This window comes from Bufo bufo, chromosome 1, assembly GCF_905171765.1.
Source record: "Bufo bufo chromosome 1, aBufBuf1.1, whole genome shotgun sequence".
NCBI classification, from domain to species: Eukaryota; Metazoa; Chordata; class Amphibia; order Anura; family Bufonidae; genus Bufo; species Bufo bufo.
This window is the reverse complement of record NC_053389.1, coordinates 550,220,077-550,233,579: the sequence shown is the minus strand read 5'-3', so window position 1 is coordinate 550,233,579 and position 13,503 is coordinate 550,220,077. Positions and strand designations below refer to the sequence as shown.

At 41.9% G+C, this 13,503-nt stretch overlaps 1 protein-coding gene across 2 annotated transcripts in view; it reads left to right on the top strand.

The window, feature by feature from the left end:
- Nucleotides 1-13,503, top strand: part of RELN (reelin) — an 841,105-nt gene that overhangs the window by 219,681 nt on the left and 607,921 nt on the right. The window lies entirely within an intron of this gene.

Here is a 13,503-nt window from a genome sequence, read left to right as displayed (position 1 = left end):
CTTTGTGTGTTATTAGTTTAAGCAGACTGTGATTGTCTATTGTTGTGACTTAGATGAAGATCAGATCACATTTTATGACCAATTTTTGCAGAAATCCATATCATTCCAAAGGGTTCACATACTTTTTCTTGCAACTGTAGAAGATAGACATTGTGGGATTCTTGATAGTAAGGTGGTGATGTCTGGACCAGAGAGGCAGATTTGTGTGTCGTCGGCGTAGGAGTGATACTGAAAGCCATGGGAGTCTATGAGCTGTCCCAGGCCAAAAGTGTAGATAGCGAAGAGCAGGGATCCTAGGATAGAGCCTTTGCGGGACACCAACAGAGAGGGAATGAGACGAGGAGGTGGTGCGGAAGTGGGAGATGCTAAACGTCCGGTCTGTGAGGTATGATGTGATCCAGGAGAGGGCCAGGTCAGTGATGCCAAGAGATGAGAGAGTTTGCAACAGAAGGGAGTGGTCAACAGTGTCGAAGGCAGAGGACAGGTCAAGGAGAAGGAGGACAGAGTATTGTTTCTTGGTTTTGGGAGTCAGTAAGTCATTGAGATGTACACTGAGATATACGCTCCCTGCAGCTGGCAAAATAACAGATTTTAAACGTGCTTCATCACAAATGAATTTTTATCCAATAAAATTTTTTGGGAAAAATCGTCGAAGCATCTGAATTGAATTTTTGACAACTTCGCTCATCTCTAATCACCACATTCTGACTGTCAAATATATATATATATTTTTTCCATCTATAGTGCTGTGCGAGGGTTCATTTTTTGTGGGGAGAACTGTAGTTTTTAATGATTACATTTTGGGTACATATGGAAAATCAGCTTTTTTTATATTTTCATTATCATGTTCACAATAAATATAGTTACATTTTAACCCCTTAGGGACCTGGCTGATTTTCAACTTAAGGACCAGGCCATTTTTTTTCAAATCGGACCAGTGTCACTTTATGTGGTGATAACTTTAAAACGCTTTGACTTATCCAGGCCATTCTAAGACTGTTTTTTCGTCACATATTGTACTTCATGACACTGGTAAAATGGAGTAAAAAAAAATATTTTTTATTCATAAAAAAGAATAAAAAATGACCAAAAATTTGGAAAAATGTGCAAATTTTTAAGTTTCAATTTCTCTACTTCTATAATACATAGTAATACCTACAAAAATAGTTATTACTTTACATTCCCCATATGTCTACTTCATGTTTGGATCATTTTGGGAATGATATTTTATTTTTGGGGGATGTTACAAGGCTTAGAAGTTTAGAAGCAAATCTTGAAATTTTTATGAAATTTTCAAAAACCCACTTTTTAAGGACCAGTTCAGGTCTTAAGTCACTTTGTGAGGCTTACATAATAGAAACCGCCCAAAAATGGTTTCTATTACCACCCCATTCTAGAAACTACACCCCTCAAGGTATTCAAAACTGATTTTACAAACGTCGTTAATCCTTTAGGTGTTCCACAAGAATTAATGGAAAATAGAGATACAATTTTAAAATTTAACTTTTTTGGCAGATTTTCCATTTTAATATTTTTTTTCCAGTTACAAAGCAAGGGTTAACAGCCAAACAGAACTTAATATTTATGGCCCTGATTCTGTAGTTTACATAAACACCCCATATGTGGTCGTAAACTGCTGTACGGGCACATGGCAGGGCGCAGAAGGAAAGGAATGCGTTACGGTTTTTGGAAGGCAGATTTTGCTGGACTGGTTTTTTGACACCATGTCCCATTTGAAGCCCCCCTGATGCACCTCTAGAGTAGAAACTCCAAAAAAGTGACCTCATTTTAGAAACTATGGGATAGGGTGGCAGTTTTGTTGGTGCTAGTTTAGGGCACATATGATTTTTGGTTACTCTATATTACACTTTTTGTGAGGCAAAGTAACAAGAAATAGCTGTTTTGGCATCGTTTTTATTTTTTGTTATTTGCAACATTCATCTGACAGGTTAGATCATGTGGTATTTTTATAGAGCAGGTTGTCACGGACGTAGCGATACCTAATATGTATACAATTTTTTTTATTTATGTAAGTTTTACACAATGATTTCATTTTTGAAAAAAAACAAACATGTTTTAGTGTTTCCATAGTCTGAGAGCCATATTTTTTTTCAGTTTTTGGGCGATTATCTTAGGTAGCGTATGATTTTTGCGGGATGAGATGACAGCTTGATTGGCACTATTTTGGGATGCGTTTGACTTTTTGATCGCTGGCGATTACACTTTTTGTGATGTAAGGTGACAAAAAATGGCTTTTTTTACACCGTTTTTATTTAGTTTTTTTACGGTGTTCACCTGAGGGGTTAGGACATGTGATATTTATATAGAGCAGGTTATTACGGACGCGGTGATACCTAATATGTATACTTTTTTTTATTTATGTAAGTTTTACACAATAATATCATTTTTAAAACAAAAAAAATCATGTTTTAGTGTCTCCATAGTCTGAGAGCCATAGTTTTTTCAGTTTTTGGGCGATTATCTTAGGTAGGGTCTCATTTTTTGCGGGATGAGATGACGGTTTGATTGGCACTATTTTTGGGTGCATATGACTTTTTGATCGCTTGTGATGTAAGGTGACAAAAAATGGCTTTTTTTACACAGTTTTTATTATTTTTTTACGGTGTTCACCTGAGGGCTTAGGTCATGTGATATTTTTATAGAGCAGGTTATTACGGACGCGGCGATGTATACTTTTTTTTTATTTATGTAAGTTTTACACAATAGTATCATTTTTGAAACAAAAAGAATAAATCATGTTTTAGTGTCTCCATATTATATAGGTAGGGTCACATTTTTTGCGGGATCAGATGATGGTTTGATTGGCACTATTTTGGGGTGCATATGACTTTTTGATCGCTTACTATTACACTTTTTGTGATGTAAGGTGACAAAAAATTGCTTTTTTTTACACCGTTTTTATTATTATTTTTTTACGGTGTTCATCTGAGGGGTTAGGTCATGTCATATTTTTATAGAGAAGGTTATTACAGACGTGGTGATACCTAATATGTATACTTTTTTTATTTACTTTAAAAATGATGTTTTAGTGTCTCTAGTGTGTATTACTCATACAGCTTCCGGCCTGTGAGATCCAGGTGGCTGGATCTCACAGGCTCGTCACCGGAAGGCACCGCCGATGCCTAAGGAAGGCATCACGCTGCCTTCCATGCCATCGGTTCACCCCTACCGCCGCATTGGGACCCAATGGCACTGCCGCCCGCTGCGCGGCGGTGATCAGAACTTCACAGGACGTACAGGTACGCCCTGTGTCCTTAAGTAACAGGACATCAGGGCGTACCTGTACGCCCTGTGTCCCAAACAGGTTAATAGTTTAGACATTTTTGGATGAGGTAATGCTTAACCCGATGGGGAGTACAGTGTGTAAAACATAACTTTTATTGAAAACAAAGTTAAAAAGTACGGAAGATAATGAAAACATGGAATGCTTTAGATACACTGTGTAATGCATGTAAAGCTGACACATAGGGTTAGGTTGTTTGTGGTGGCCTGTGGCCAGGGCCAGTTTTAGACAAAATGTGGACCTTTGTGAAACTAAAAGCGGGGCCCCAAATTCTGAAGTACTGTATCAACAATCACATTTCTTTACCACGCAAGCGGAAAAGTCCCCGCCATGGCCCACAGTTGTTTGCAGGCAGCATCTAAATGGATGATGGCATCCAGGGACCTGAGCAGAGGTCGGAGAGCACTGGAGACAAGAACCAGTGTCAGGAAGCAGGTAAGGCCCAGTTTGCACTTCAGTTGTTTGGTCAGTTATTTCCATCAGTTATTGTGAGCCCAAACCAGTAGTGAAGGCTACTCAGAGATAAGGTATAAGGCTGGGTTCACACGCGCGTTGCGGGAAAATGTGCGGGTGCGTTGCGGGAACACCCACGATTTTTCCGCGCGAGTGCAAAACATTGTAATGTGTTTTGCACTTGCGTGAGAAAAATCGCGCATGTTTGGTACCCAAACCCGAAGTTCTTCACAGAAGTTCGGGCTTGGGATCGGTGTTCTGTAGATTGTATTATTTTCCCTTATAACATGGTTATAAGGGAAAATAATAGCATTCTGAATACAGAATGCATAGTAAAACAGCGCTGGAGGGGTTAAAAAAATAATAATAATAATTTACCTCACCTTAGTCCACTTGATCGCGTAGCCCGGCATCTCCTTCTTTCTCCTTTGTTGAACAAGACCTGTGGTGAGCATTAATTACAGGAACAGGACCTTTGATGACGTCACTCCGGTCATCACATGATCCATCACCATGGTGAAAGATCATGTAACGTACCATGTGATGACCGGAGTGACGTCATCAAAGGTCCTGTTCCTGTAATTAATGCTCACCACAGGTCCTATTCAACAAAGGAGACAGAAGGAGATGCCGGGCAGCGATCAAGTGGACTAAAGTGAGTTAAATAATTTTTTATTTTTTTTTAACCCCTCCAGCGCTGTTTTACTATGCATTCTGTATTCAGAATGCTATTATTTTCCCTTATAACCATGTTATAAGAGAAAATAATAATGATCGGGTCGGATGGATCACGGACCCTTTCGAGTTGAATGAATCTGTTTCCGTCTGCGGCAACAGCACGGATGGTGTCCGTGCATTGGAGATGGCAAATTGCGGTCTTCAATGTACGGAACGGCCGGTTTGTGTGCAAAAGCCAGATTTATACAAAGAATCAATAAAAAAAATGCAATTTCTCAGTAGGAATGCAAATGATACACACTGGAGCTAAGCAATCTATGTACTACCTTTGAGTGTTGGGTGAATAAAAGAATCCACTTGTTTTACTGAAGCCAAATTGCTGCCTTTCTTCCATAATTTTAGATAGATAGATAGATAGGGGATAGATATCACATAGAAAGATATTAGATAGATATAGATAGATAGATAGATAGATAGATAGATAGATATGAGATAGATAGATATTAGATATCCCAAAAAAATAAAACACAAGCGGCACAGCAGGAGCAATGTGAATGATGCTGTGCCAGCAGCTGTGGAAGTGACCCAGCATCCAAGTAACTAGGAAATAAAATTTAACGCTGCTACCAAAAGTTGTTCAAAGGTCGTGTTCTTTAAAGGGAACCTGTCACCTAGAAAATGCATATTAAACCGCCAGCAGTACATTATTGCAGCCTATAGCATGATTATAAAGGTGTCTGTGTCTTTTCTGTGCAATGTGGCAAAAGTCTGTAAAAATACTTTTATTCAACGATAGTCTTGTCAAGGGGGCAGTGGCTTTCTCGACTGAAGTCAAGCGCACCCCGCCCCCTTTACCTCCCCATAGCGTTTGATTCGATAGGATGCCCGATTACTTCACTGCCGGTTGCTTGAATGTAGTCTAGCACATGCGCGGGCTCGCGAGTACCCGAGCATTAAGCACTTTTTGGGGTCAGCGTGGAAATTTCTTTGATAGATAGATAGGTAGATAGATAGATAATGAGATATATTATAGATAGATAGATATAAGATAGATAGATATAAGATTGGTAGATAGTGTGTCTGTCAACAAGCAGCCCTTGTCATTTATTGCAGCACAGAGAGGAGAGAAGGGCCAGCAGAAAATGTCAGGTCATGAATGAGGGTGACATTCTAAACCTTAGGAGCAGGCTAGAGGAGGCTACTACATTCACAGTGCAGGGCCTCCGGTGAGAGAGAGAGAGAGAGGAAGGAGGCCTGGCCAAGGTCTGCCTGACTGCTGTGGAGCCGGTGCTATGGATGCAGAACCCAGCTCCTCACTACAGCATAAGGACCCTGCGGGCCACAGTGGGCGGGAGACCAGGGACCAGTGCTCCTTGCTGTGCTGTCTGTGCTCTTCTCAGGTGCGGCCACCAGCTCTCTTCCATGTCTGGGCAGCTCAGCAGGGGGCTCCATTTAGGGATTGGGGCCCTGGGCAATTTCCCTGTTTGCCCCCCCCTAATGCTGGCCCTGTCTGTCTGTGCAGCTTAGCAGGGGGCCGCATTTAGGGATGGGGGCCCTGGGCAATTCCCCTGTTTGTCCCCCCCCCCCCCCCCTAACGCCAGCCCTGTCTCTGGGGTCTGTATTCGTGCCTTTATTCTGGCTAGGTGTTCATTGACTAAACCCTAGCACTAGACCTCTGACCCTTATGGTGAGTGAAACTGAACTGGCTGTTCAGTGAATCTCAAACAGCAGCATAGCAGTGTCAGTAAATGCCTCCTTGAGGACCTTATCCAGATATCACTTATCTAGGAATCGTGATCTCAGGTCTTTTGCCTATGTGGAGTGCCATGGGGGTGACATCAGAGCTACCTCATTTGTCGGTACAAGGATCCTGCAGAATGTGAGAGGTGGAGACTTGGTACCGGGTGCTTTTACAGATGGAATCCAAATGGATTTTTAGATTAAGATCCTGAGCACTCGCTGGACTAAATAAGAATCTAAACTTCAATAGCTTTACTCCTCAAAGGAATGATTTTCTCTCCCTCACAAAAAGCTAGAGCAATGGAGCAGGTCGTCCTACAGCATGTACCCCAGGACTGCACTGTGCACCACTAGACCCCCCCTCACCTGGCCGATTGCAGGCATACACAACCCCTCTCTCCCAAAGTACCTCCACGACCTCCAGTGTCCATGCATAAAGAAAGCTCTGTCCTATACACATTTGGTCATGTGATCATTACGCCCTTTCCGACATCCGCCGTAAAGGTACGGCTTATGTCGGGTCTTTAAAGATGGTGTTCCGGAGCAGAGCGCGTGCCGAAGTAACCGCAGCAGGTAATGCTGCGCAACTGCAGTGATGCTGACCGTGGACATTTAACCACTCAGCTGCTTTTTCAGTATTAAAATGCAAGAAAAACTATACGTATGTGGTATTGCCAGATTTGTACTGACCTGGAGAAGAGCACAAGTCAGTTTTACCGCATAGGGAACACCATAAAAACAAACCCATCAAACTTTGGCGGAATTGCATTTTTTCCCCAATTAACCCCATTTCGATCTCTTTTCCCACTTCCCACTACATTCTATGTAATATTAAATGGTGGCATTAGAAAGTACAGCTTGTCGAACAACATAACTATGTTAGCGTAAAAAAATGCCGGGGAGCGAAAAATTTAAACGCAAAAATGGAAATCGTCACGTCAGCTAAGGGTTAAACAGCATGTGACTAGTGACGTCACAAACCTTCTAACAAATCCATTCTAGCTTCTACCCTAGCGCAGCAGTGTGGTAAGAAGAATGAGGAGGTGGCACCAGATTCCCGCTCCTTACAGAAGGTCCTGACGCTGGTGTTCTGAAGTTCTGAGCACTGACTGACTGAGGCTGAGCTTGGTGCAGTGAGTGTGCCTATTGAGGTCCTGAGCGGGGGGTGCTGTTAGGTTTGCCACCTTTCCCAACAAAAAATACCAGCCAAATTTACACATGGTAAAAAGGTTTATGTGGCTTAACATGGGTTAATTTGATGATATTTGATCATATTTAAAGTTTTTGCTCCTTTTTTTCAATAAAATAAAACTTCTCAATGTTGGGGATACCCTGTGTCTTATTTAACCTCTATTTTTGAAATGTTTCTGCCAGGATTTGAAATCTCAAACATCTATATTAAAGGCAAGAGTTTTAGCCACTGAGCTGTAAAGCTCAATGTTAAAGGGAACCTGTCACCTCCTAAAACCATCCCAAGCCGCCAGCAGTACTTGCATGTAGCCAGCAGTGTGTTTCTGATGATGCCTTTCTTCCTGAAGGCAGATACAGCAAAAGTACTGAAAACGTTGTTTTATCCCCTGCCCGGCACGCTTCTCCACACATGCTTGAAGTCAAGGAGGCAGCGGCCTCCTTGCTTCAAGTCAGGGTAACCACACCCCCTTCCCTGCCCCTTTGCCGCTGCCTCCTTGACTTCAAGCATGTGTGGAGAAGCGCATCGGGCAGGGGATAAAACAACGTTTTCAGTACTTTTACTGCATCTGCCTTCAGGAAGAAAGGCATCATCAGAAACACACTGCTGGCTACACGCAGGTACTGCTGGTGGCTTGGGATGTTTTTCGGAGATGACAGGTTCCCTTTAAACTATATTATAGCTAAAAATCTCAGTAGTAGTTTCCTATATATTATGTATTTATATATATATCAGAAGTATCATTCGATAAAACATTTTTACAGATTTTTTAGTAACTCCAAACTTATTTTGTGTAATTGTTTTTTCATTTACTAAAAAATATATAAAATAATACTTCTGGTGTATTGAATAACTAATACATGAGAAACTACAAAGAGGTTTCTCTGTAGCAGTTTAACATTGAGCTCTATAGCTCAGTGCTTAGGGCTTTTGCCTGTAATGTACATGGTTTTTGAGTTCAAATCCCGGCAGAAACATTAAAAAAATACGGGCTAATTAAAACTTAAATACACAGAGTGTCCCAAGTATATATTGACATCGCCATATATAGAGTTAGAGTAAGGACTTTCAGAAGCACTGACATAGAGAAAAGATTCCCAAGCCATACAGTTTATGGAGTCAGAGCATGGACTGAAGGAGTCCCAACTGTTCAGCTGAACTGAAGCAGGGGGCCCTGGGCAATTACCCAATTTAACCCCCCCCCCACCCCTCCCACAACGACGGCCCTGCTCACGCGGAACAGTTTTTCCAACAAAATTGGTGCAAAATGTGTCTATTTATATCTATGTCGGTTTATACTTGCTGGAGATGTGTATTAAGGTCTCAATGTAGAATAGATGCCTCACCAGTGGTGCATGCAGATGTTAGCCTAAACCAGGAGCCAGTTCAAAAAAGATCAGAAGCCGTATGTGTCCTTTATACTTTATCTCCTTTTATTATCCACTCCTACTAAGACTCAGCAGCTCGTGCAGATACCTGAACTCTATTGATGACTTGATTTTCTAGGACCGAAGCAGGAAGCGGTTTGCTGCTTTCTGATCTTTATATACAGCACTCATTGTGTATTGCTGCTTTTTCTATGGGGAGCCCAACTGTCACTGACAGCGTGTAGCTGCTAACTCTGCAAGGACGTTCAGGAACTTCCTTGCAGATATAAGCACATTCCACCCAGACATATAGGGAGTCATTTATTAAGTTTTAATAAGCCTCTGCGGCAGCCTCTATGTATTTTTGCGCTATAAGACCGCACCTACATCGCACCAGCCCATAAGACTCACCTACAGTAGTTTTAGAGGAGGACAATAAGAAAAAAATATTTTTCATTAGACCTCAGGTCATATATACACTCACCTAAAGAATTATTAGGAACACCTGTTCTATTTCTCATTAATGCAATTATCTAGTCAACCAATCACATGGCAGTTGCTTCAATGCATTTAGGGGTGTGGTCCTGGTCAAGACAATCTCCTGAACTCCAAACTGAATGTCAGAATGGGAAAGAAAGGTGATTTAAGCAATTTTGAGCGTGGCATGGTTGTTGGTGCCAGACGGGCCGGTCTGAATATTTCACAATCTGCTCAGTTACTGGGATTTTCACGCACAACCATTTCTAGGGTTTACAAAGAATGGTGTGAAAAGGGAAAAACATCCAGTATGCGGCAGTCCTGTGGGCAAAAATGCCTTGTGGATGCTAGAGGTCAGAGGAGAATGGGCCGACTGATTCAAGCTGATAGAAGAGCAACGTTGACTGAAATAACCACTCGTTACAACCGAGGTATGCAGCAAAGCATTTGTGAAGCCACAACACGCACAACCTTGATGCGGATGGGCTACAACAGCAGAAGACCCCACCGGGTACCACTCATCTCCACTACAAATAGGAAAAAGAGGTTACAATTTGCACGAGCTCACCAAAATTGGACTGTTGAAGACTGGAAAAATGTTGCCTGTTCTGATGAGTCTCGATTTCTGTTGAGACATTCAAATGGTAGAGTCCGAATTTGGCGTAAACAGAATGAGAACATGTATCCATCCTCTGATGGCTACATCCAGCAGGATAATGCACCATGTTGTTAAAGCCACACTTCAATTAGGGCATTTAAGATACACTCTGGTGTTCCGAATCAATGTACCCTCAGGGGGTTAATATCCACGCGTGGTAGAAAGACTGAACACTGACACAGAAGTTGGTCAAAGCAATCTCACTCTAACTTTTATTACATGAGGTAGACATATATATATCTTCAGAAGAGGGCAGTCCTCACTGAGACACAAACCATTGTTTCATTGGTCAAAGAGAAAAATAGATAAGAGAAACAGAGATAACACTCAACATCTGCGCAGTAGGTACCACCTTGGAATGTTAAGCTAATTGTAAACATCTAAGGGTCTCCATTTTGTAATGGTGGATAGTCTAACACTACTACTGCATACGTCATATGTGACACTTCAAAGAGGTGCTTCTCTATAGGCAGTGAACAACATATATCATCAAGTCATGTGATTGGTCTACACATTCCATCACACTCCATGGGACACCTGCAAAAAGGTGAGAAATCAGACACTGCCCACAGCACTTTGCCCCCCTTCCTCTCCTGCTTGAAACAAAGAGAGGGGTGGGAGGGAGGCACTTGGAGAAGAAAAAGTTTAACTCATTACAGTCCTAGATATACAGAAAACATAGAATAAAATTCACACATCTTTAACAGTAAAATTCACACATCTTTAACAGTCAAATTCACACATCTTTAACAATGTCACAAAGCTCGAATCATTTCAAATTGGTTTCTTGAAAATGACAATGAGTTCACTGTACTAAAATGGCCCCCACAGTCACCAGATCTCAACCCAATAGAGCATCTTTGGGATGTGGTGGAACGGGAGCTTCGTGCCCTGGAGGTGCATCCCTCAAATCTCCATCAACTGCAAGATGCTATCCTATCAATATGGGCCAACATTTCTAAAGAATGCTATCAGCACCTTGTTGAATCAATGCCACGTAGAATTAAGGCAGTTCTGAAGGCAAAAGGGGGTCCAACACCGTATTAGTATGGTGTTCCTAATATTTCTTTAGGTGAGTGTATAATGGAGTGGAGAACCGCACTCAATTCAGTTGGTTCTGGTGCCAATCAAGGGCTGAGAATAGCCAATGTTCATATAGCGAAATTGAGGCACTTCAGGTGCCTCAATTTCGCTATGTAGACCTCAGGTCAGACCACCAATCAGACTCCCAATGTTAATCAGACCTCAGTTAACAGCCCCAATTAGACCCGCATTGTTAATCACCCTAGTAGCCCCCTTTGCCTCTTATGCTAGCTCTCAGCAGCCCTCATTGCCTCATATCAGCCTCCAGTAGCCCCCATTGCCTCTCATGTTAGCCCCCAGCAGCCCCTATTGCCTCATGTTTAATAAAATAAAAAAACACTTACCTCTCCTGCTGCCGACGCCACCTCTCCTCTGCTCCAGCGCTCTTTTTTCTCCTCCTCCATTGGCAGTGCTGTGATCTGACGTCACAGTGTGAGGTTACAGAGCACCCTCACGATGTTCACAGCCACTGCACAGCCGACAGCCGAGGACCAGGAAGCGGTGAGTACAGAGCCTTCACTGCTTCCTGGTCCTCAGGTACTAATGAGCGTTTCCTTAATGGAAGCGCTCATTAGTATTCACCCCATAAGACGCAGGGAAAAAAAATGCGTCATACGGGGCGAAAATATGGTAACTTCAGCGTATCTAGCGCCTGTTTAAATGTAAGCTAGCTTCCTTTCAGCAGCCAATGGCAGGTGGTGACAGGGATGAGTCTCCCTAGCATCACCCGCGATGCTAGGGAGGCTCGTACCCATCACCGCCTGCCATTGGCTGCTCCCCCCGACACCGGATGTTTTCATCCGCACACGGGTAGAAGCAGCAGCGGCGGTGCAGAACCCAGGAGCGGCGCGGGGAGCCGGGTAGGTAGATTCAGTGTGAGGGGCCCAGGCATATGGAGGACATTTTTTAGTCTTGGATAACCCCTTTAACCCCCCCACCAAAAAACAAAACAAAACTGAGTACTTGAAAACAATGATTTATGGTCAGTAAGTAAGTGAAAATTTACATATTTTTGGACTAATGAAAATATTTTTAATCTGTCAGAAATATATTAGGCTACTTTCACAGCCTGTTGGAATTCTCTAGATCTGCCAGATGCAACTGATGTAACTGGAATGCCCACGTACCCCATTAAGTATAATGGGGGCTGACGGAGATTCGGTCGCATTCTGTCAAAAATGGCGAGAATTGTCTGGACACAAAGCGCTGCATGCTGCAGTTTCTTTCCATCCTATTACCGGCATTGTCTGCCGGATCAGGCAGCCGGATTGTAGTGCTGCCAGTGTGAAAGTAGCCTTAGATTCCTCTGCAGTGTGTAACAGGTATTGTTATAGAAGTGGTCTATATGTTTTACTCTACAGATCAGGTGTGGACAGGATAGGGAATAGGGATAGTATAATATGTAAACTTTATTGATGAGTCTCTGTTTGTGGTGTGTTTGGTAAAACTTATTTGGCACTGTGATCTGTATGCTGGTAAACCTAAATAGGTGAAGAGGGTTGATTACATGAGCAAGCACTCATCTTCTCACTACTTTTCTGGATAAAAGAGCCACCATATGTGACAGTTAGAGAGTAAGCATACTTTCTGATTGGTGGGTGAAATAGGAAGTCCAAACTGCCTTTGCTATGCTATGACTAAGAATGCACTAGCTTTCGAAACGCGTAGGAAATTTTTAGTCGGGTACTACTACATTCTTTTTGTATTTGTATTGCTGTGATTTTATTCATGATTTATTCAAAATTGCATGCTGGATTTTAACTGTGTTGGATTATCTTGTCTTTGGATCTGAATTCTAAAACATATTAGAGATAATTTGCTTTTGATTTCTTTTTTTAATATTTGATGGTTGGTTATTACCTATACCCTTAGTGCAGATACCTATGATCATATATAAATTAAAATCAGGTTTAGTTTAGAAATGTCATTTTCCCACAATGCAACATAGTAGGTATTTATAAAATATATGCCAACAACTATGTAACTACAGTTTGAGACATCTACCAAGCTGTTTCTAGATGGGGCATAATAGATTGTTAAATCATACACACAGTGGGTTTTCTGGCATCACATTCTGAGAAGCAAGTAGAAATCCTGCTGAGATACAGTATTAACTTCTGATTTTTATTCCTTTTTTCCACATCATAATTGGTTTGCTGCTGCGATTGGCTCGTCCATTACTTATGAGTTTTCTCTGCATATGTACTTCAGTAGATACTGTAGTTTTATTAACACATTTGCCACATTTCGCTTACCATATTATAACTATGCTATTAAAAAAAATGTTGTTAATAAAATTTGTTTAAATGCAATAAAATAAAAGGCACAAGGAACAAAACATGCCCCCAAGAATTGGGCGAATGAAAAGAAAAATTGCTATCACAGGTGATTCCATCCATGTTCCTTTAAATCAGTCAGGGCAGCATATGTAATGTGCTTCAGACAGGTGGGATGGACCAGTACAGTGATGCAGCAATGGGAGTGGTCCGAGTGCAGTCTATGAGCCAGTCAGAGAGCATGAGCTGTGGTCAAATGAATGTATGATGCAGTCAGG